General features: G+C 43.2%; 1 long non-coding RNA gene across 1 annotated transcript in view; it reads right to left on the minus strand.

Moving 5' to 3' along the window:
• Positions 1-2963: 2963 nt before the first annotated feature.
• LOC121859156 overlaps positions 2964-23593 on the minus strand; it is a 45665-nt gene continuing 25035 nt past the window's right edge. The window contains exon 3 of the long non-coding RNA XR_006087612.1: positions 2964-3063. This is a non-coding gene — a long non-coding RNA (uncharacterized LOC121859156). The remainder of the gene's footprint in view (positions 3064-23593) is intronic.

A 23593-nucleotide genomic window follows, 5' to 3' on the forward strand; every position in this document is an offset into this window, starting at 1 on the left:
ACTTATGGTATGGTATGGTATGGTACCCTACCCTACCCTACCCTACCCTACCCTAACCTAACCTAACCTAACCTAACCTACCCTACCCTAACCTAACCTAACCTAACCTACCCTACCCTAACCTAACCTAACCTAACCTAACCTAACCTAACCTAACCTAACCTAACCTAACCTAACCTAACCTACCCTACCCTAATCTGTCTTTAAGTATGTCTCCTTAAGTTCTTTCTATGTCTTTAATTCCTTATATTAAATATGCTGGGGGTAAGAGTCGAGAATGAAAAACTCTGCATTGTTTAGAATTCACGGTAAATTAACCTAACCTTAACCTAACGTAACCTTACTTATCCTATTCTATCCTATCTTAACCATACCCATCCTAACTTATCCTATATCAAACTAAGCCTATCCTACCCTAACCAGCACATACAATGACTACCAAAACCCTCACAGCTGCTGTTTAGAGGTCAAAGGTGTCATAAGTCAGGGTCTCAAGCCAGACGTCACCCGGGCGGAGGAAGAGACACCTCACTCGAGTGTGGTTTCCGTTCCTAATCAGATTCACTGTACACACACACACACACACACACACACACACACACACACACACACACACACACACACACACACACACACACACACACACACACACACACATATATCATAAGGATAATTCTTCCCATACTACCTCCTATTACACCCGAATCCAATCATTACAGGTGGATATTTTGGATATTTCACATTAAGGATAACTTTTAAATATCATTAGATTAAAGCTTACAGGTATTTCAGCGTGACAATCCGAGCCTATTTTACTGAATGGCTTCCTATATACAAATTTACATATCATAATTAGATAGTAATTATTTATACACGTGTTATAGCGATGATTTTTCCGGTAATTAAAAACCCTGACAGGTTCTATAGAAGTTATTATTATTGATTTTTTTTTTATTTACTGCAGTTGGTTTTCGTAATAGTATTTTCAGAATCGCTAAACACACACACACACCCCCGACACGCTACACAAACTCAACACACACACACCGACACGCTACACAAACTCAACACACACACCCGACTCGCTAAACAAACTCAACACACACATCCGACTCGCTGAACAAACTCAACACTCCTTCACTGAACTCGCTAAACAAACTTCAAACACATACACACACACACCCGACACGCTAAACAAACTCAACACACACACCCGACACGCTAAACAAACTCAACACACACACCCGACTCGCTAAACAAACTCCAAACACACATGATAAGAGTCAATACTGTGGAGGCACTCGGCAGGCAGGTGGGGGGCTACCATCTCCCGCAGAGGCCAAACTTTACCACCAGCCTGAAGACAAATCATAAAAGTTTTAAAACAACACTGAAGCTTCGTGGGGGGGAGGGGGGTGGAGGATGAGGGGGAGGTGGTATAGGAGGAGCAGGAGGAGGAGGAGGAAGTAAAACAAAAAAAAACAGTTCTCAGGTTCCAATATAGTGTTTCAAAATTCCACTGGCCGACTTGTGTCTCTTGTTTGGGGTCTTGCTCTATATGCCAAGTTCATTTTCGTAATTGCAGTCTTGATAAATGAGACAATCGATACGACGATGATTGTAAAGTATAGACAGATTTTTTGGAGTGACTTAAACCGGAGGAGTTCGATTGTTGGTGACGGGAGCGGAGGAGGAGGGGGGAGGGGGAGGGGGGGAGGAGGAGGGGGGAGGGTGAAAGGAGGTGGGGGAGAGGAGGGTGCATGAGGCCAAGTCACCCGGGATACACAGTCCGGAGGGTCGAGGTTCCGGGTACGAAGTTGGGAGCTCAGAGCACAACAAACTCACTTGTAAGTATTTGCGTCACTCCACACACTCCTGCTGCTACGACGAAGGTATGATGGTACTACAGACGACGTATTGCACTAACACCAAGAGCCTCCCGACGAACAGACGATACTGACTATACATGTTTCTATACTAAGATCATAATCAGTGTACCTGTAATTAGTGTCATTACATAGGTAAGTGACATATGATGTACCTGTATTTGGTAACTCAGTGACGCATGGATTATAACCTTCTATTTGACACCATCAGAGCTAAGACCGACAGATGAACAACACAGGAGAGAACAATGGAAAATGCACGGTATGTATCGGCAGTAAGGTGGATGGATGACACACGACTGCCTTTGGTATAAGTACAGTAAAGGTTAAGAACAGAAGCATAATACAGTAATTGGCACAGGTGGAGGTAAATGCAAGGATAGAAACGCCGTCGCTGGTGCAGGTATAGTACAGTGTACATTATTACCGGGTTGAACAATGAGAGGCGCAGAACTTTGTTGGGGTAATGTGTGAGATAATAACGGTAACTTTTTCTCACAAGGTAGTTATGGACAGTTTTGTATATACATTTTAAGCTGAATAAGGTGATACATTTCAAGACAACTGATGAGAGAATGTGATGCAAGCGAGTTCAGTTTTGTGGTCTCTTGAGGTCAACTGTTACCAATATTCTACTCACTCATGTTTTAAGGGTGAATTCTACCCCAATCGATCCCACAATATACTGCTGCCCGCCCTTGTTTACACTGTGACGTAAGACCCGATGTACCAATACCAACACCGTGAAAAGTCTCTCCGGAGAAAACATCTTTACTCAGGTTGTCGCACCAAAATATATTATATTATTTCCAGTAACCTAAGCTTATCTAAGTTTTCCTTCACAACTTACACATAAATCTCACCAGGGAAGCATTTCCAAGAAAAGCTAAATCCGGTGAAATGTCAGGGATTCTCCTCCTCCAGGTAAATACGTTCTCGCCCGGTTTGTGCACCTGCATTATCCGGTCATAATTTGCAACAATCTATAATGTTTTTTTTTTTTTTTTTGGACATTTAAGAACAAATGTCAACGAGGAATTTTATTCCGGAGAAACCAACTCGACCAATACCCACTAAAACTACTTAAAACCTTTTACAATTACGGCCCCATAAGCACATTACCTGACTCGGAGAATGTGTAGAAATGTTTGGGTACACGATAATCAGCTCAGCTCACCTGGAAGAACAAGAATAACACATTCAAAATCATCCATAATTCTAGCATCGTCTCGTTAGTGTCACAGTAAACAATAAATATAAACAATTGTCTAGTTTTCGCTATACGTCAGGTTAAAACAGCACCTTTACCTGAACACTCGGCAGTCGGGGGAGAGCACAGTATGGAAATTAGAGAAACCCAAAGTAATTTACCCTCACTAACGCACATATACGCCGACCTCGGGGATTAAGAAAAAAGTCACTTCCCGAATGTTATTTCTCTTGGTTTAGGGAGACTCAAACAGGCAACCAATGATTCAACCCTGCTACTTGTGGAATAGTAAATTATGCAAATAAGGTGATACATAAAGGGAGGGGGAACCGATAGATGTGGCCCCAACAGATACCTTATAATTATATAGGCAACTCTTGACTTATACCCAAACTATGATCTGACCTCATCCACCCAGACAAACATATCACCTCCGTCAGGGTAAACATTTAACACGGGATTTTATTTTACTTATATTTAACATGAGTTTTGGGGGTAACAAGATGCTATTACACATTTGACTTTTCTATCTGATGAGAGAGGAGAGAACCTGACATGAGACACCTGGAGGAGCCATGAATACCTGTTATAACTAAGCTTATTTACCTTCGCTCAAGAGTAATTAAACAGATAGCCACACACACACACACACACACACACACACACACACACACACACACACACACACACACACACACACACACACACACACACACACACACACACACACACACACACACACACACACACACACACACACACACTACAAATTACACCTAGTTAGGATTATCTACTATTGATTTAACTTTTGTAATTCACAACTATGGATCAGGAGGACTAATATACCTCGCTTCAGTCCAATATCTTCATGTGGGAGGAACCAACCTAAATGTTAAACAAACACCGGTGCTAACCTCCCTCTTTATCCCTGTGTTCTCGTGTTACTCTCTACTTCAAACAACTCTCTCTCTCTCTCTCTCTCTCTCTCTCTCTCTCATTTACCCCAGAGTACCCCAGATGAAACCGAGAGCAACATTAGACTCGGGAGAATCACCCTCAGGTCAATATCCCGCCACCAAATCCCGCCGTGTGAGCCACCACCATTTCCGGCAGTGTGTTCTTATCCAGGACGCGTCATCTCAAAGGCCACCTGAGGTAACAAATACAAACACCCACTGAAAGTTCTAAGAGTTAAAAATAAAATGATGTGGAACTTTTTTCTTTTTTTCCGCCATCATTTTCTGGTTCTTGTGCTTGTATTTTATATTAGAATTTAATAAAATAATTGTTTGTTTATTTTTTTTTTGTCATTGCTACAATTTGTCAAGTGCATCTTTTCATACGTCACATAAAATAATGCCAAACAAATAAATTACATGGAAATATCAGACTACATCAACGTGCGTCTGGCAGTGCAGCCAGCAAGTGTTGCTAATCAAGGGGTTTAAGACTAGTACTGCCAGGTCAAGAGACTCTTTAGGAGATACATGTAGCGACTACAGGATGTGGAACGAAGCTAAATATAGTGAAATTCTCTTCGATTACCAACAAAAATACACTGATGGACTGAAAATAAACCATAAGCAACGACCAAACTACATCGTGCCCATAAACACTGCTTGTTACCGTGTTCAGACAGTTTGTTACAGGTTGTAAACACATTCACAAGTCACTTGCTGTGAGGCGACAAGACAGTCACACGCAGTAAACGCGTTCAAACGTCGTTTGTTGCAAGACAACAAAAGCCACGCTCGACGGCCGTCACTCCAGGCTTCAGCTCAGGCGGTTAGAGTCAACAGTTTCCGTACATCTCACGCGCTTTTAAAACGATTAGAATTGGGGAAATAAAATCTGTTTTGTTTATGACCTACATATACAGGGTAAATTACATTTTTTTTCTTTTTTTTTTGCGTTTCAGAGAAGCGCATTGCATTTCCTATGGCGGCTGGCTGGTGCTGCTGGTTCAAGGACTGATTGCTAGGTTGGCTGTAAACTTTTCCATTTTAAGTAATTACTTTTATTAAAGGGCAAAACTGATTACAACAACCGAGGCATCAACGAAAACACATTATTGGGATCTCGCCCTTCACCTGACAACCTCGAGGGAGTCTTAAAATTGTGAGGCGTGAGCAGGTAGGTAAAAGTAAGTAAGTAAGTAAGTAAGTAAGTAAGTAAGTAAGTAAGTAAGTAAGTAAGATCAATTAAATAAAACCCTTAAAATAAATAAAACAAGATGTGGTAGAAAACAATATCTACTCAAGAGTTCAGGAAAATAATCTCATTTCCCTTAAACGATCCTTATTTTCATCTGTGTAGCGAAGAGTCTCTTAAACACCTCCAACCAAGACTGGTACTAGATTAATGGCTGTAATGTATCTGAGGAATGACTGCATGAGCTGGCCCACCAACCCTCCCTGCCCCTGTGAGTCGTACACCACATTTGGCCGCCGATGCATTTTCATCTACAAGTGTCTCAAGGGGCGGTACCAAAACCACACGACCTGGCGAGAAGACGTTCAACAAAACACCGGAGAAAAATGCCTTCAATAGCCGTGACACGTGGACAGATGAGTGACACGGGTGATACATGGGATGAAGAGTGACGCATACAGGCGGGTTGGCACATGGACAGATAGGTGACACTCGGGTGATAAATAACAGACGAGAGAAAATAACAAGTGGGTGTCGACCAGACAAATAGATATGACACCAGATGGGTCACAGATCAGCTTTGGAAACCTGGTTCGTGTCATCCATAATATAAATAACACGATGATGAGATAAATAATTGGAATGACAGACCTTCACTTTTTATTTATTATTATTATTATTATTATTATTATTATTATTATTTTAATATCACATTCTTATATTATCCTTATATATAATTACCATTAACATATTATATTAAAACGGTGATGAACTGAGCAAATATTCTTGTGGCGGTGAGAAAGGCGTACAGTTGGCAGGGTAGGTTTTTTCTCTCACACACACCAAACACAGGGTAAAATTGGCTACGCTTTGCCCCCCTAACACCATTATTCTCGCGTCTAATATTCGGCTGCCATTATTCTAAGCGCTACAGTAAGGTAATTTTGCCGTGCGCTGAGCTGAAAATAACAGTCCGACGAAATGAATATTCTGATTGGTTCTTTGTAGTGTGAGAGTTGCCAATCAGCGGACGGCATTAATTCACACACAAACGCTTCACTTGTTGGAGGCAATTGACTGCATGCTACCCCCCACGCCCTGTACTGTACAGGTGTTGCAATACTCCCTGTGTTCTTAGACCGTTTCGCGTTCGTTCCTTTGTTTACATATTATGGCTGGTTCTTCATTTGTTTTCTTCAGTGTTCCTCGTGTGTTTTTTGATTCATAATTCCATCGTTTTTCCATTATCGTCTTAGAAATATCTTATATTTTCCAGGTCAATACAATACTTGTTTTCAAAGAGGTATTTCCAAAGTCTCTCAAGGGTGTAAAGCGATACAGCGTGATGTCGAGAATGTTGAACTTGAATAACCATTTCTACCAGTCACACCCCTTGAAATTTTTGCTCCTGTCGACTCATAACTAACACAGTATGGGAAGGGTTATAATCACGAAAGTAACAAAAGCGTTGATATAAAACAAAAGAATGGCGTTATTACCACCTGTTATATACTTATGGCCCACACGTTATTACGACCTGTTATACACCCATGACCCACGTTATCACCAGCTGTTATATACCCATGACCCACGTTATCACCAGCTGTTATACACCCATAACCCACGTTATCACCACCTGTTATATACCCATGGCCCACGTTATCACCAGCCGTTATATACCCATGACCCACGTTATCACCAGCTGTTATATACCCACGACCCACGTTATCACCACCTGTTATATACCCATGACCCACGTTATCACCACCTGTTATATACCCATGGCCCACGTTATCACCAGCTGTTATATACCCATGACCCACGTTATCACCAGCTGTTATATACCCATGACCCACGTTATCACCAGCTGTTACACACCCATGACCCACGTTATCACCAGCTGTTATACACCCACGACCCACGTTATCACCAGCTGTTATACACACACACACAACACAACACATAATCTACCCAGACATCTATAGCAAGTTTCTCCCAGCCTGTGCTTCTCACTATACAACACACCACAATAATCACCCAACAGCCGTGACCACAATACCACTAAACCCTCACCTGACGCAAACAGCAAATAACATCCCGGAAATGGAGGTAACTCGTGTATAAATGATCTTCATAACTTTGTGCAGGGATTATAAAACAGGGTCCCCACTAATACCTTACAGGGCCTGGCAGGATTACCTTCATTTCACTACGCCGACCAAACACCTGTAGAGTAAGGAAGGTGTGTTAAGAAAGGTGTGGGGTGGAAAATGTTTTGTCAGAGGGTTAAACCATCGTCGGCGAAAGGGTTAAATCATCGTCGTCAAAGGGTTAAACCATCGTCGTCAAAGGGTTAAACCATCGTCGTCAAAGGTTAAACCATCGTCATCAAAGGGTTAAACCATCGTCGTCAAAAGGTTAAACCATCGTCATCAAGGGCTAAACCATCGTCGTCAAAAGGTTAAACCATCGTCGTCAAAAGGTTAAACCATCGTCATCAAAGGGCTAAACCATCGTCGTCAAAGGTTAAACCATCGTCGTCAAAGGGTTAAACCATCGTCGTCAAAAGGTTAAACCATCGTCGTCAAGGGTTAAACCATCGTCGTCAAAGTTAAATCATCGTCGTCAAAAGATTAAACCATCGTCGTCAAAGGTTAAATCCTCGTCGTCAAAGGTTAAACCATCGTCGCCAAATGGTTAAAACATCGTCGTCAGAGGGTTAAATCATCAGTCAAAGGGGTTAAATCATCGTCGTCAAGGGTTAACCATCGTCGTCAAAGGGTTAAACCATCGTCACCAAAGTTGTCAGTCAGTCTTGGTGCAGTTTCTACACACACACACACACACACACAAATACATACATACATATCTACCTACCTACACACACAGAGCATCAAACAACAGCAACAAACACAGTCTCCCCCTGCTTCACTGTAGTAAATATTGGACAGGTGTAAATTAGACGTTTAAGCAGCTTTGTGTGTGGTTTAGCGTATAACCCCACAATACTAACCCCCCCCCCAGAGCCCCCACGCTGTGTTACACCAACGATGCGAGGGATCAAACTACAGCTGCCATGAACCGTTCAGCCCTCCTTCCCTTCCCCTCGACCCAAGCGAGTTTTGGACATGTGAGGCTCGATCCATACATCATTGAAAACGTAAGTAGAGGCCTGCTGATATTACCCCTGGGAGGTTAGGTTAGGTTAGGTTAGGTCTTGATGGAGCTAGGCATGCCCAGATCATTTTCAGCTGATGACACCGGACATTAAGAGCGAGGGTTGAAGCTGGTGGTTACATCCTCGTCTTATTCGTCTAGCAAAACTCGGTTTGCTCTAAATGCACCTGTCAACAATTAGCGTTCGGCAAGCATCCATTACCTACCATTAGAGGTTTTCCCTTGGTCTTTGTTCCCCCAACTCTGCAAGACAGTTCTTTTTTTTTCTGGACCGGGAGAGTTAGTTTCTGGCTACCTGCATCAGAGTTCACGATCACAATACGTAATAAAAACTACACATTCTTTCTGCTCTTTAACTCCAAACAATTATCTTGATGAGACATTACGTTTCCTCCGCTGTGCCAAACTTACATACAAGTCAATACAAGACCCGTACAGGGAGTAATAGACGGATGGAAGGAGGAATAAAACAAAATAATTCCGACCAACTCCACACAAACATATGGCAGCGAGCGCATTAACAAGGTAGGTAATGGAAGTGGTTAATGAGGGTTTAAGTAGGAAATGCACTTTAAAGAGGCACTGAGAGGAGGCACTAATGACAAGCAATATACCAGATGACAGACAATGATGAATGGCACTGGTGTCTGACACATTAATGACAGGTAAGGTCATGACACACAGGTAGCGGGCACAACAGACGCTCCAGGTGACAGGCACAACAAAATCTCTCTCTCTCTCTCTCTCTCTCTCTCTCTCTCTCTCTCTCTCGGTAAAGATAGTTTTTAAGGGACTATACAGGAACAACAACCCACCAGCCGCCCTCCCCCACCGACGTAACACACACAAACATAACTTTACCTTAACCTTAGATTAACTAAATTCCGCCCTGAGCCCACCTTAAACTTATCCTTTCTTAAAGTTTCAACAGAGGTAAGCCACTGTAACCTCACGCCATCTATGTATTATGTATACTATGTATCAATTCTTTTCTTACATACAAGGAGACAATAATAAACCGGCTTTGTTGTTGTTGAGGATAAATAAATAATATAAAAATGAAGCTTCTACTTGAATTATGAACAAAATGTCTAATTCACCTGCTTAAGAATACACACACACACACACACACACACACACACACACACACACACACACACACACACACAACACACACACAACACACACACACACACACACACACACACACACACACACACACACACATATGTCATACCTTACCCAGTCTTGACCTCACTCTCCTCCCAGCTTACTTACCTTCCCCCTCCCAGTGTTCAACCATATGAAATCGCCAACAAACTCCTGAAATTTAAATCCAAACGCTCCACGACCCCAATTGACCTCCCAATCAAAATATACAAGGAGTTTGCAGTCGAACTTGCCACCCCCCTCTGTTCTATTATTAATGCATCCCTCAGACAAAACAAATGCCCTAATGAATGGAAAACCGCATTTGTCACCCCCATCCCCAAGGTCACCACCCCACAGTCCCCTAACGACCTCAGGCCAGTTGCCATTACCCCCATACCCAGTCTACTTTGTGAGGACTTTGTTTTTGAGTGGGCATTTGCCAGTATCTATCAGTCAATTGATCCACAGCAATTTGGCAATATGAGGACCTCCTCTACATCACACTGCTTGGTGAGCTTTCTGGATTTTCTGCACAAAAACTTGCAGAAACGTAAGACATCACTGGCCGTTGCCCTTGTGGACTTCAGGAAGGCCTTTGACCTTGTTGATCACTGCACTGTTATCAACAAGGCTATTGCACTAGGGCTGCCCACCAACCTGGTCTCATGGCTCACTGATTTCTTGAGTGGACGTCGCCAGGCAGTGAGGTATCAGGGCTTGGTCTCTACATTCCAACACCTCACCTGCGGTGTTCCCCAGGGGACCAAGATGGGACCACTGTGCTTCCTCATCCTGATCAACGACGCTCTATCGGACACTCCTCACAGGTGGAAATACGTGGATGACTGCACTGTGGGGGTTTCAGTGGACAACACCGCACCAGACTACTCATCGCTACAAGGCACCCTGGACAGGCTACAGGCATGGACTACGGAGAACAAGGTCACCATCAACCACACCAAAACCGTAGTCATGCACATCAATACCGCCACCACTCCAGTGCAAGCCCCAGCAGTCACAGTGGGTGCCCATCCTCTCCAGCTGGTGCAGTCTGCCAAACTCCTGGGTGTAACTATAGACAACAAACTTGACTGGAAGGCCCATGTAAATAACACAGTCAAGGCAGCCTCGTACCGTCTCTACATGCTACGACGACTTAGGTCACTTGGGGCACCCACGCCAGAGCTGAGGACCATTTACAATGCCTTTATTCTCCCCAAACTAACGTATGCGTCACCAGCCTGGTCGTCTTCTCTCAACTCCACCCAAACGCGTCAGCTAGAGAAGGGACAGAAAAGGGCCTGCAGAATCATGCTCGGCGCAGAATACTCCGGCTACACCAACGCTCTCTCCAACCTGGAAATGCCATCCCTCAGTGACCTCCACCACCAAGCACTGGAAAGGTTTGGCAGTGGAATACTGCACCACCCTCGTCATCGCCACCTCCTGCCCCCCACCCAACTCGCGCAGTCCGCCACTACAACAAAATTCAGCCTATACGAGCCCGCACCGATAGATATAAGAACAGCACCATCCAATCTATTGTTAAAATAATAAACCACTCCTGATTTATGTACTGTACAGCCCTGTAAATGTATTCAATGCATATTATATCATTATGTCTAAATCAAATGTAAGTCTGTATATTTTCAGCCACCGGCTGCAACTCTATTAATAAACCGTTTATTATCATTATTATTATTATTTATATCTAACCCTTACCTAGCAATAAAACAGGAGCACCACAAACTAAAGTAAAACACACCTCACATCAATCTTACCTGACCATAATATTATCACCTGAAAGAAGTATATAAGTGAAAGGCATTCATCTCCTAATCCCCATTCACAGGGATGATTAGGTGAAGCCATAGCGGGGTTCTACCACGTGACGTCATGATTACAAGCTTAAGGGTGACGTAACAAAATCATGGCTGAAGATAGTACTATACAGCTATGCCACCATCAACAATGCCACCACCAACCATGCCACCACCAACCATGCCACCACCAACCATGCCACCACCAACCATGCCACCATCAACTATGCCACCACCAACCATGCCACCACCAACCATGCCACCACCAACCATGCCACCACCAAAGCCCTACGCCCTATCACCTTTTCTCCATTTGCTTCTTTAAACCCATTTATGACTGCAGCAGCAGCAGCAGCAGCAGCAGCAGCAGCACCACCACCACCACCACCGCCACCATCTGTCCACGTTCAAGCTCTCACATTCAAGCTCTTAATTCTCTGCCCTCGCCTGAAAGCTCTAGCTCTCACCCGTGAACTCCTTCTTACCTGTAAGCTCTCACCCTCGGTATGAAACCCTAACTGCTATCTCTCACATATCATTTCCTCTCTGGCCATCTCTCATCTGTAATTTCATACCTGTAATCTCTCACTAATTAACACCTACCGTACACCTTACCTATAAGCTCTCAATTATAAACGTTCAAAAGAAAACCCTCAGACGTAAGCTTCTACCTGTCTTTTTTCACCTGTAGGCTCTATGTATTCAACTTAAAGAGCTCTCGTAACTAAAAACGCTTACCTGTTAAGCTTTCTACTCTGTGCTCTGATCAGTCAAGTATAGACGTGTCCAGTGCGATGACTCTCTGACCTGTCCTTTCTCGGATATACACCCAGTCAACTCTCAAATACCACCATCTATTGATTCAATCACACACACATCCTTGACCACCGTAGGGTCAAGACCTATCAGGTGCTGCTCCTGCTGCGCAGCGGGCCCCCCCCCCCCTTGACCAAAGTTCGGCCCATTCCCCAAGTCCCTCTCCCCGACCCATCCTCACCACAGGGATATCTACATAATCAAACCTGACAATTTCGTTTTGGAAAGAAGTGGGACCAGAGATGAACAGTGATGAACAGTGTTTAAGCCAGTGAATTCAGCACAGGACAGTACCAGTGAGATAAGCACCACTGGGAACTGATCACCATCTTCTGGCCAGGAGGTGCTAATCCATCCACCCTGGGAACATCAGAGGGCCGACCGGCTATGCACCTGACTATGAGATAATACAACATCACCGAGCAGAGTGAGGTACTGTGACACCACCCCACACCTCACGGTGTCCCCATGACCACGTGAGGTCCTTCATATCAACACCCGAGGACGAGTCACTGTACCACGCGAACACCACACCACCCGATGTTTCCATGACCACGTGAGGTACTTCATATCAACACCCGAGGACGAGTCACTATACCACGTGAACACCACACCACCGACCACGTGAGGTCCTTCATATCAACACCCGAGGAAGAGTTACTACACCAAGTGAACACCACACCACCTGATGTCTCCATGACCACGTGAGGTACTTCATATCAACACCCGAGGACGAGTCACTATACCACGTGAACACCACACCACCGACCACGTGAGGTCCCTCATATCAACACCCGAGGACGAGTTACTACACCACGTGAACACCTCACCAGTCACCACCTGGTGTCTCCATGAACAGCCCAGGCCCGGGCCATCAACTGCAAACTATAATAATTTGTATGTTCAATCATTGTTCCTTCTTCTTTCAGTAATGAATGCCTTTGTTAAACGACCCACCCACCCCATGACTTTGTATGTAATAAGTAATTTTTGTCCAAAGTATATTTTCAGCCTTCGGGTTGCCAAACTTTTTCAATAAACAAATTATTATTATTAATATTACACACACACACACACACACACACACACACACACACACGCACACACACACACGCACGCACACACACACACACACACACACACACACACACACACACACACACACACACACACACACACACACACGCGGCTACTACAGGTTGGGCTAAGGTTCCATCCAAGATATATAAGTTTTCTGTTGCGAACACAATGTTGATTCACTTCAGAAAGGACCGCTAAACTGCTTTCGGCAAACTTATGAAATTTAAACTGTGAATTTATATATTTTCACTCTGTCTTACGGCAGGAATAACATACTAACAGCGGAGAGATGATGCAAGTAACGATGTAAACAAGCGATTATCACAAGGGATGCTGGCCTGAGGGGTGAAAGTTGCGTAAGTATCAGCAGAACTAAAGAAAAAAGTAGCAAGTTTGTGTGTTGAGTACTTTGGTCTTCACTGCGTCCGTCCGTTAAGCCTCCCGTGTATCCGTACGTGAAGCCTCCTGTGTGTCCGTACGTGAAGCCTCCCGTGAGTCCGTCAGTATATCTACACACACAAAGCCGTAGATATAGATGAAACAAGAACTCACTTACTGGTAAAGTATCCGCTCAGAAATCGAAGTGACCATAACGCGTTGTGGTTGTTTTCAAACTAACCAGAAAGCTAAATTTTGCTTTTGGCTTTTACCCTAACCCAATCCAAACTATCCTAACCTAACCCAATTCAAACTAGCCTAACCCAATCCAAACTAACCTAAGCTAACCTATAGCAAAATCTCGCTTCTGGTTATTTTCCATGGAACCACAAAGCGTTGTGGTCGCTTTTCGGATTCTGAGCCCAACATATATACATTCTAAGTGCATTACATCACCCCTAGTCAGGCATGCAATTCCCTCCAGATTGCCTCCGCCTCATCTTACCTCACCTCACCTATCCTAATCTAACCTAACCAAACCAAAACAAACCTAATCTAACCTAACCCCTAGCCAAGCATACTATCCCCTCCAGATTGCCTCCGCTTCACCTAACATACTGGGCGAGGCATTCTGAGCCACGTTACTGAGGAAGAACCATAAATAAGGTCCATCAGTCAGAGTCTCCCTGAGGCATCCACCCACCTGCTATTCAGTCCTGAGTTCTGGACAATATTAACAGCTTGGCCCGAGAAGAAATGTCAAATGGGGGGTGGGGGTGGGGGGGAGGAGGTAGGGGAAGGGGAGAGAAGGGGAAGGGGCGGGATGGATGGGTAGGGGAAGGGATGGGTAGGGGAAGAGATGGGAAGGGGAGAGAGAGATATATAGATTACAGGTGGAGTTTTAAGTGACATGGTGGTGACTGTTATTATTTGTACATAGAACGAGCAATAATGACGAAGCATAAAAGACCAATGGCAAATACAATCTTAAGGACTTAGTCAGTCTAGAGCCATCAATGACATGCCTTTATCCCCTGACCAACACACAAACCCACCAGTAGATATCCACCAAATGTTCCTCGAAGTTAGCAACAATCACCTCGCCTCTGACACAGTGACCACAACATCAATACTGGGGGACGTCTTAGGAAACACTGGAACTCTTGTAAAATGTTCAGGTAACAAGAGTTTTTTTTTTCTTAGCTACCAAGACCAAGATCCCTGCCACAGTAACCCCCTAAATCACTATGGAGTGTGCTGTGTGAAGTACCAAAGTAATATAAGGTTAGGAGACGCAAGGAAACTGTTTCTAACCGATTTTAATAATGCCTTAAGCACAATTAGCTTATAATACGGTTTAGTTAACAGAGAGTTTCATCCTCAACACAACTCCCAAAACCGACGGCAGTTCAGGGTCCGTACGGTAGATGTTTAAGGGGACAAGAAGTACACACAAAGTCTGCGATAATTCCGACAAAAGAAAACCTTATCTTGTTTTCTGTACAACTGTGGAGAGTAATTTAATCTGGTCTCGTTGTATTGTTCACTGATCTCTCTCTCTCTCTCTCTCTCTCTCTCTCTCTCTCTCTCTCTCTCTCTCTCTCTCTCTCTCTCTCTCTCTCTCTCTCTCTCTCTCCACAATGACCTCAAAATAGACGAGGATAAGACCATCAAAAAAACGCTCCCTAGTGACCCGTTACCCTGACAATTTAGCATCTCGAGTTGGTAAAAGTCGTAAGGGTAGACCAGAGGGTTTTACGACCCCAGACGACTACACCCCTCCCCCAGTCCTAAACACCGGGTCTTAACGTGACTGCTGAGAATACCTTGAACTGAAGTAATTACACTAAAACACCCGAAGGATCATGTGAAGCTTAAGAGACGGTGCCATTAAACTGTCTATCATGCTGGTTGATCGAGTTCAACTAGGGGCAGTCTCTAGCAGTGCCACAGGTGACTATCATGTTGAGTCCGTATGAATACCTGGATGCTGCAGGAGAAATAAAGCAGCAATTAGTCACGTATGGATAAGGTTTAAGACAATGAAGAGCCGGACTCGTACAGTCAAGCTCGTCAATAAACACTGCCAGTTGGAACAATGCCAAGACGCGCGAAATGGAGAGAAACAGTCCCGTCATTCATCTTGAGACGGGCGAGCGGGGAAGACCCTCCAAGGAGATAAGTGACACATTCACCAAGAGACAGAGAGACGCAAAACACACACACACACACGTTTAATATTACCAGACAAACGAAAAAAATAAAAATAAAATAAATAAAAACCAAGACACCCAACTCTAGTGAATGTCAACAAATATATTAAAAGAAAACTCGGCTTTTTCTTCAGCCATGTTCACTCAGCCATGTTCACTCCAAGTCTACCAACAACGATCCTCCACTTAAAGGAGGAAGGTGTTGCCAATTAATCAACAGCGGAAAATAAATGGAGGATATACTGACAATCAATAAGAATAATTATTTTAGTTTATCACACTTCTTGCTACCGAGGCTCAGATAATTATACACAAATCTGTCACACTCTACTTAACAGTCTGACACACAGTTATGTCTCCCCAAACAGTCCGGAACAGTCATGTCTCTCTTAACACACACACATATACACACACACGCACACACACAGTACAGCAAAGATCAAAAGAACATTGTTTCCGTTGCCACACAGCAGGTAACAAAGCAACAACATAAGCTGTCATCTCCTCCGTGAGAACTTTACACACTGGATCTCACGTCCAACTTTTGCTGTAAAATTCTCGCCGTCAGTGTAAAAGGTCTTCCCTGAACTTCCCTCCGCCTAAGGTTATTACAGTTTGCCTTACCTTAATCCATACACCCCAGTCCCAGTCCCACCCGAGAACCCCATAGCCTATACGAAGACCTCTGGAACTGGTGATACCCCAGCCCAAGTGTGGATAATGGACAAATGATACCCCAGCCCAAGTGTGGATAATGGACAAATGATACCCCAGCCCAAGTGTGGATAAGGGACAATTTATACCCCAGCCCAAGTGTGGATAAGGGACAAATGATACCCCAGCCCAAGTGTGGATAAGGGACAATTTATACCCCAGCCCAAGTGTGGACTAGGGACAAATGATACCTGATCCAAGTGTGGATAAAGGGCAAATGATACCCCAGCCCAGGAGTGTGGATAAAGGGCAAATGATACTTGTTAAGTGTGGATGAGGGCCAATTTATACCCCAGCCCAGAGTGTGGATAAAGGGACAAATGATACCCCAGTCCAAGGAGTGTGGATAAAGGGTTAAGTGTACACCCCAGCCCAAAATTGTGGACAGGGACAACTGACCCAAGTGTGGATAGGGACAATTTATGCCCCCAGCCCAGGAGTGTGGATGGGGACAAATGATACCCCCAGCCCAGGGGTGTGGATAAGGGACAAGTGTACCCCAGCCCAGGGTGTGGATAAGGGACAAATTATGCCTGGCCAAGTGTGGATAAGGACAATTTACCCCAGCCCAGGGTGTGGATAATGGACAAAAATGATGCCCCCGGCCCAGAATTGTGGATAAAGGGGCAAATGATGCCCCAGCCCAAGTGTGGATGAGGGACAGTTTATGCCCAAGTGTGGATAAGGGACAAATGATACCCCAGTCCAGGGTGTGGATAGGGACAAATTGTACCCCAGCCCAAGTGTGGATAAGGGACGCCCCAGCCAGGGGGTGTGGATAAGGGACAATTTATACCCAGCCCAAGTGCTGGATAAGGGACAAATGATACCCCAGCCCAAGTGTGGATAAGGGACAAATTATGCCCCAGCCCAAGTGTGGATAGGGACAAATTATGCCCCAGCCAGGGGGTGTGGATGAGGACCAATTTATACCCCAGCCCAAGTGTGGATGGGGACAAATGATACCCCAGCCCAAGTGTGGACCGAGATAAATTATACTAGCCCAAGTGTGGATAAGGGACAACCCCAGCCCAAGTGTGGATAAGGGACAATTTATACCCCAGCCCAAGTGTGGATAAGGGACAACCCCAGCCCAAGTGTGGATAAGGGACAATTTATACCCCAGCCCAAGTGTGGATAAATAAAAAAAAATACACATGATTTTAATTCAATAATTCCTAACGACCTACAGTAATTCAATTGGGCATATAGTAGGTACGATAAAAGCGGCAAAGAAAACAACAAGAACATTCCTGAAGGCTTTAAGTCGTCACATCTAAAACACAATAACATGACAACACAACACCGTGACAACACAACATAAGATAACACAACACCAGGACAACATAACATAACACCAGGACAACATAACATCACAACAACATGACAACACAACATGCAGTAAGATAACACAACAATATGACAACACAACAACATAACATAACACAACAACACAACATACAATAAGATATCGCAACAACATGACAACACAACATCACAACACAACAACATAACATAACACAACAACACAACATACAATAAGATATCGCAACAACATGACAACACAACATCACAACACAACAACATAACACAACAACACAACATACAGTAAGATATCGCAACAACATGACAACACAACATCACAACACAACAACATAACACAACAACACAACATACAGTAAGATATCGCAACAACATGACAACACAACATCACAACACAACAACATAACACAACAACACAACATACAGTAAGATATCGCAACAACATGACAACACAACATCACAACACAACAACATAACACAACAACACAACATACAGTAAGATATCGCAACAACATGAACACACAACAACATAACATGACAACACAACATAGAGTAAGATAACAACAACATGATAACATAACACAACATACAGTAAGATAACGCAACAACATGACAACATCATACAACATGACAACATAACATAACATGACAACATAACATAACACAACATGACAACATAACATAACATGACAACATAACAACATGACAAGACAACATAACACAACATGACAGCATAACACAACATGACAACATAACAACACAACATGACAACATAACATGACAACACAACATAAAACAACACGACAACATAACATAACATGACAACACAACATGACAAGACAACATAACACAACATGACAGCATAACACAACATGACAACACAACATGACAATACAACAACATGACCACACAACATAACAACACAACGCCCCCTCTCTCTCTCTCTATCCCGGGCCCAGCGTCACACTAGGAACCGGAGATCCTGTTATGACGGAGGGCAGGAGCAGGTGTGACCTATCAACCAGCACACACACACACACACACACACACACACACACACACACACACACACACACTGTAAGTCCTCAACATACAAGGATCCTTCATACTTGTCAGCTATAATTATGTAACCACCGGGTACAAAATAGTTCCTTTACTTAACCGTAGACACTAAATTAAACTATGAAATAATTTAGTTTTTCTCCATAGTCTTCTCTCTAGGCTACGAGGGTTAATTCCGATAATAGGGATCCCTTTTTGGGGTCGAGTTTTGATGATGATTTTCTTTTTCTTTACAATAAATGTATGGAAACCCGTACAGTTGGTTGGTCATGTGGCAGCTATACCCATTAATACAGAGAAAACTACTTGTATATCATATCTTATTCTATTAACTGGTATAAACATGTAAGACTCTTCACCTTTATCTTCCATGACACTGTAAGAATTGTCATATATTAGTAATAAATTCTGCAAGGTTACTCGCTAATTGTTCATGTCATCACGTCACTCCACTGGGACGTGTGATGCTGGAGGTGGAAAAAGCCTTCATTACACTGGTGATTACATGTAGCGTCCGGCCGGCTGTTCACCCAGACAGAAGAGCGGTATTAACTATAAGCCTCGGTTAAAAGGTTGTATAATGATCCATTCAAACGAAAACTGAAAAATATTAACAATATCCAGTCATCCGCGAACTTCAAACGATTAACCTAATACCTTATCACCTGATAACTTAAAGCGGGCGACAGAACCGACAGTTTAAGCTGACTGTCTCTATAAGTGTCTCTTACAACCTTTCTACCACTACCTCTGTCATTATTCCATCCAACAATGTGCCAACCATCCCTCCCATAAACCTCCCGGAGTCTTTACAAACCAAACGGCAAATAATTGAGGCGCCATCCTTAAATCAAACCTGACCTCACGCCATCCGATCCACTGTACCTTTTCAATGTCGTTTCACTGATTCAATTTTACATCACCGTCATTTTTTAAAGGCATAAGGCGCTTCACTCCTCATACGACCATCATTCGCTTCTCTTGTATTATTAATCTCCTCCGAGCACCATCAGCTGAATTTTTCCAGGACGGTCACGAGTAATGTTGTTCCTTCTGGTGCTCCTACAGATTGTCTGGCGCGGGGCAAGTCTACCAAGACCTCAGCTTTAAAAACAAGCCAACAATTTTGAAATAACACTGATTTTAGTCCAGGGACAGGCTTAGATACGGTACATATTACTGTAGAGAAGAAATGAGAGGTCAAGGGTAGTGAGAAACAGTTTATCAAATATTAAATAAATGATAAAAACAACTCCAATATACAACCATCACCAAGTAAATACAATGTAACAACAATGATGATGATAACAAATAAAACCAATGAGTCATTACTTCCTTAACAGTATTAACACACTCCCCTACTGCTACTACTACTACTGCCACTACAACTACTACTACTAACTACTACGAAAACCGATTCCTCTATTCCACGAAAGACCCTGCTCAAAACACTAACAACAGCGAGTATTTCACATTAATAAAGGCATTACGACAATCATTTAAAACCAAATAAATCAGAGCCACAACACATCCTCACACAGCTCTACAATCATAGCCTTTACTCCACAAATCAATTACAAGAAGCACAAAGGGTTGAAACTAATGGCATAACAATCGCTACTGTAACAAGATGAAGTAAGTGTCTCGGGGGCAAAGAATCCTTAACAAATGGAATAACATCTACACACCTTTACTTCTCTCACTCATTCACGTTATGAGCACCACAACAACTAGTACAACTGCTACCATAACCTCCAGCACCTACAGGAAGAACGGGGGCGAACTGAAATCCTGAGGTGGTGGTGTATGTGTGCAGTTCATCACACTTGATTACCTCCTCAAAGACACACACACACACACTCTCACTTAATGAAGGGGGGAAGGGAGGAGGGGAAGAGGGGGGGATGGTACTAGGTGAGATAACAAAAGACTACAGGAGACACCACCGAGGCGCTAACACCACCGAGGCGCTAACCAGAAGAACAATCAGCTGGTGAGCCCGAGATTGCCACAACGATAGGGAGGTTTATGGCTACTCAGAAGCTGCGGGCAAGATATTACTATACATCTCACACTCATTACAGCTCACCCAGCGAACATCAGAGGCGCCGTAAGGACCGGTTGAGAGAGGATGGTCTGGCATCTGTCGACCATGAATTCGCAATTGTCAGAAAATAAGATACACGTCAAATTAATGAGTGTAATGAAGGAGGAATTATTCTAAACTGATGCTAGAGACATCGACAAGTCTTATCCCTTCAGGTTTGGTAATTAGCTACGTGATGTTTCTAGGTGAAGTATTTCCTAAGAATAGAAGAACAGAGAGAGAGAGAGAGAGAGAGACTAACAGCACAAGACATCCCGTTAAAGACATCATGCCTAATTAACAAATGTGTATCGTGCCCCCTTGCCCTACCGCGACTGAAAAGAAGGCATCACGTTATAACCTTTTCAGATCAACATATCACGCCATCTTGAATTTCTCCAAAACTGCAAAAACACGCGTCCTTCCTGGGAGGTTCAGAGGGCCAGAACACAGATGTCACCCATTTCTTTATCTTCCTTAAGGGAGAGAGGACGGACCAAGAGAAGATAACAACAACAACGAAAAAAAAGATAACAACGAACTAAAATTAAAACTAACAACGAATAAAAATAAAAACAAAACAAACACAAATAGAAACAATAACAAATAAAAAACATAAAAATAAGTCTCATTCCTTCGTTCATATCCAAGATTATACCGTCATTTTCGACCGAGAGAGAGACATTCGAATGACGTTCCATCTCAAGAGGAGGAGGAGGAGGAGGTCGACGGGGATTATAATGTGTCCTAGTCAATACCCGGGCTAAGAAGACAAGTCACTCCGAGACAGTGATGAGTCGTAGCGGTTCATTGGTTCATTTAGACGAGGCGACACACTAATTTTTTTTTTGGGGGGGGGGAAAGGGGTGGGAAGAAGGGAGGAAGGGAAGGAGGAGGGGAAGGGAAGAGATTTTGGGAGAGGCCTCTAGCTGGAATAACAAATAGGTTGCCTCGTCCTTCTGGCAGAGGAGAGATTACTTAGCCTTAATGATATAGCTCTACTGTGTCTCCTGGTGGTGTTGTTGGTTGGTAGCGCTCCCTGCTCCCACGTACAAGTCCAGGGTTCGATTCCATGATTAGTAAGGTAATGGTTGCACATTAATATACACATAATGGTTAAATCCCATCAGGGGTTCATTTGCATTATCTGTTTGTATTCAGTATTTATTCCTCTTGTACCACAGAACCAATCTAAGTGTGGACTCAAATATACAAACGAGCACACACACACACACACACACACACACACACACACACACACACACACACACACACACACACACACACACAGCATTACCCGCCATATCAATTACTACATCAGGGTATCTGCCAGTGGTGTTATGCCTCCATCCGCGTTAGTGCAGTAAAGAAGATTATATTTGACGGGGAAAAATATTGAAACCCATTAATACGTTTCATAAATATACTGTATATATTAGCGAGGATTATTCCCCTGATATAAACTCAAATCCACAAAGCGACTGACCTAATTAAAGCTAACCTAACCTAACCTAACCTAACCTAACCTAACTTAACCTAACCTCACTTCACCTAACCTAACCTAATCTCACCAAACCTAATTAATCCTAACCTCACCAAACCTAACCTAATAACTTTCAAACAAATTAATCAACAATAAAATAAAAAATAAATCAACTTTAACCCCGGCACCAGAGTTAACCAGAAAACGTGTACCATTCATGTACTGTACACGTAAACAACTCAATAAAACTTAACCCATAAATATAATAAACTACATTAATAAACAGAGAAGGAAAAATAAAAACATATTTCAACCTACGGGTAAGTTAGGTTAGGTTAGGTTCGGTAAGGTTCGGTAAGGTTCGGTAAGGTAAGGTTAGGTTAGGTTAGGTAAGGTAAGGTAAGGTAAGGTAAGGTTAGGTAAGGTAAGGTAAGGTAAGGTAAGGTAAGGTAAGGTTAGGTTAGGTTAGGTTAGGTTAGGTAAGGTAAGGTAAGGTAAGGTAAGGTAAGGTTAGGTTAGGTTAGGTTGGAGTAAGATAAAAAGGTAAGGTTAGAGTTAGGTTAGGTTAGGTTAGTAAGGATTAGGTTAGGTAAAGATGAGGTTAAGGTAAGGTTAGGTTAGGTTAGGTAGGAAGTAGGTTAGAGTTAGGTTCGGTAAGGTTCAGTAAGGTTCGGTAAAGATGAGTTAGGTTAGGTTAAGTTAGGTAAGGTAAGATTAGGTGGAAGCAAAATGGAGTTAGGTTAGGTTAAATTGGAGTTAGGTTAGGTAAAAGAGTAAGGTTAGGTTAGAGTTAGGTTAGGTAAGGTTAGGTTAGGTTGGGTTAGGTTAGGTTAGGTTAGGTGGGGTTGAGTAGGACTGGAGTAAGGTTAGGTTAGGTTAGGATGGGTAAGGTAGGTTAAGTTGGGTTGGGTTAGGTAGGGTTAGGTTAGGGATTGGGAGTAAGGTTAGAATTAAGGTTAGGTTAGGTTGGGTTAGGTTGGAGTAAAGGTTAGGTTAGGTTAGGTTGGAGTGAGTTAGGTAAGGTAAGGTAAAGGTTGGGTAA

The sequence above is a fragment of the Homarus americanus genome, unplaced genomic scaffold (genome assembly GCF_018991925.1).
Source record: "Homarus americanus isolate GMGI-L3 unplaced genomic scaffold, GMGI_Hamer_2.0 scaffold50924, whole genome shotgun sequence".
NCBI classification, from domain to species: Eukaryota; Metazoa; Arthropoda; class Malacostraca; order Decapoda; family Nephropidae; genus Homarus; species Homarus americanus.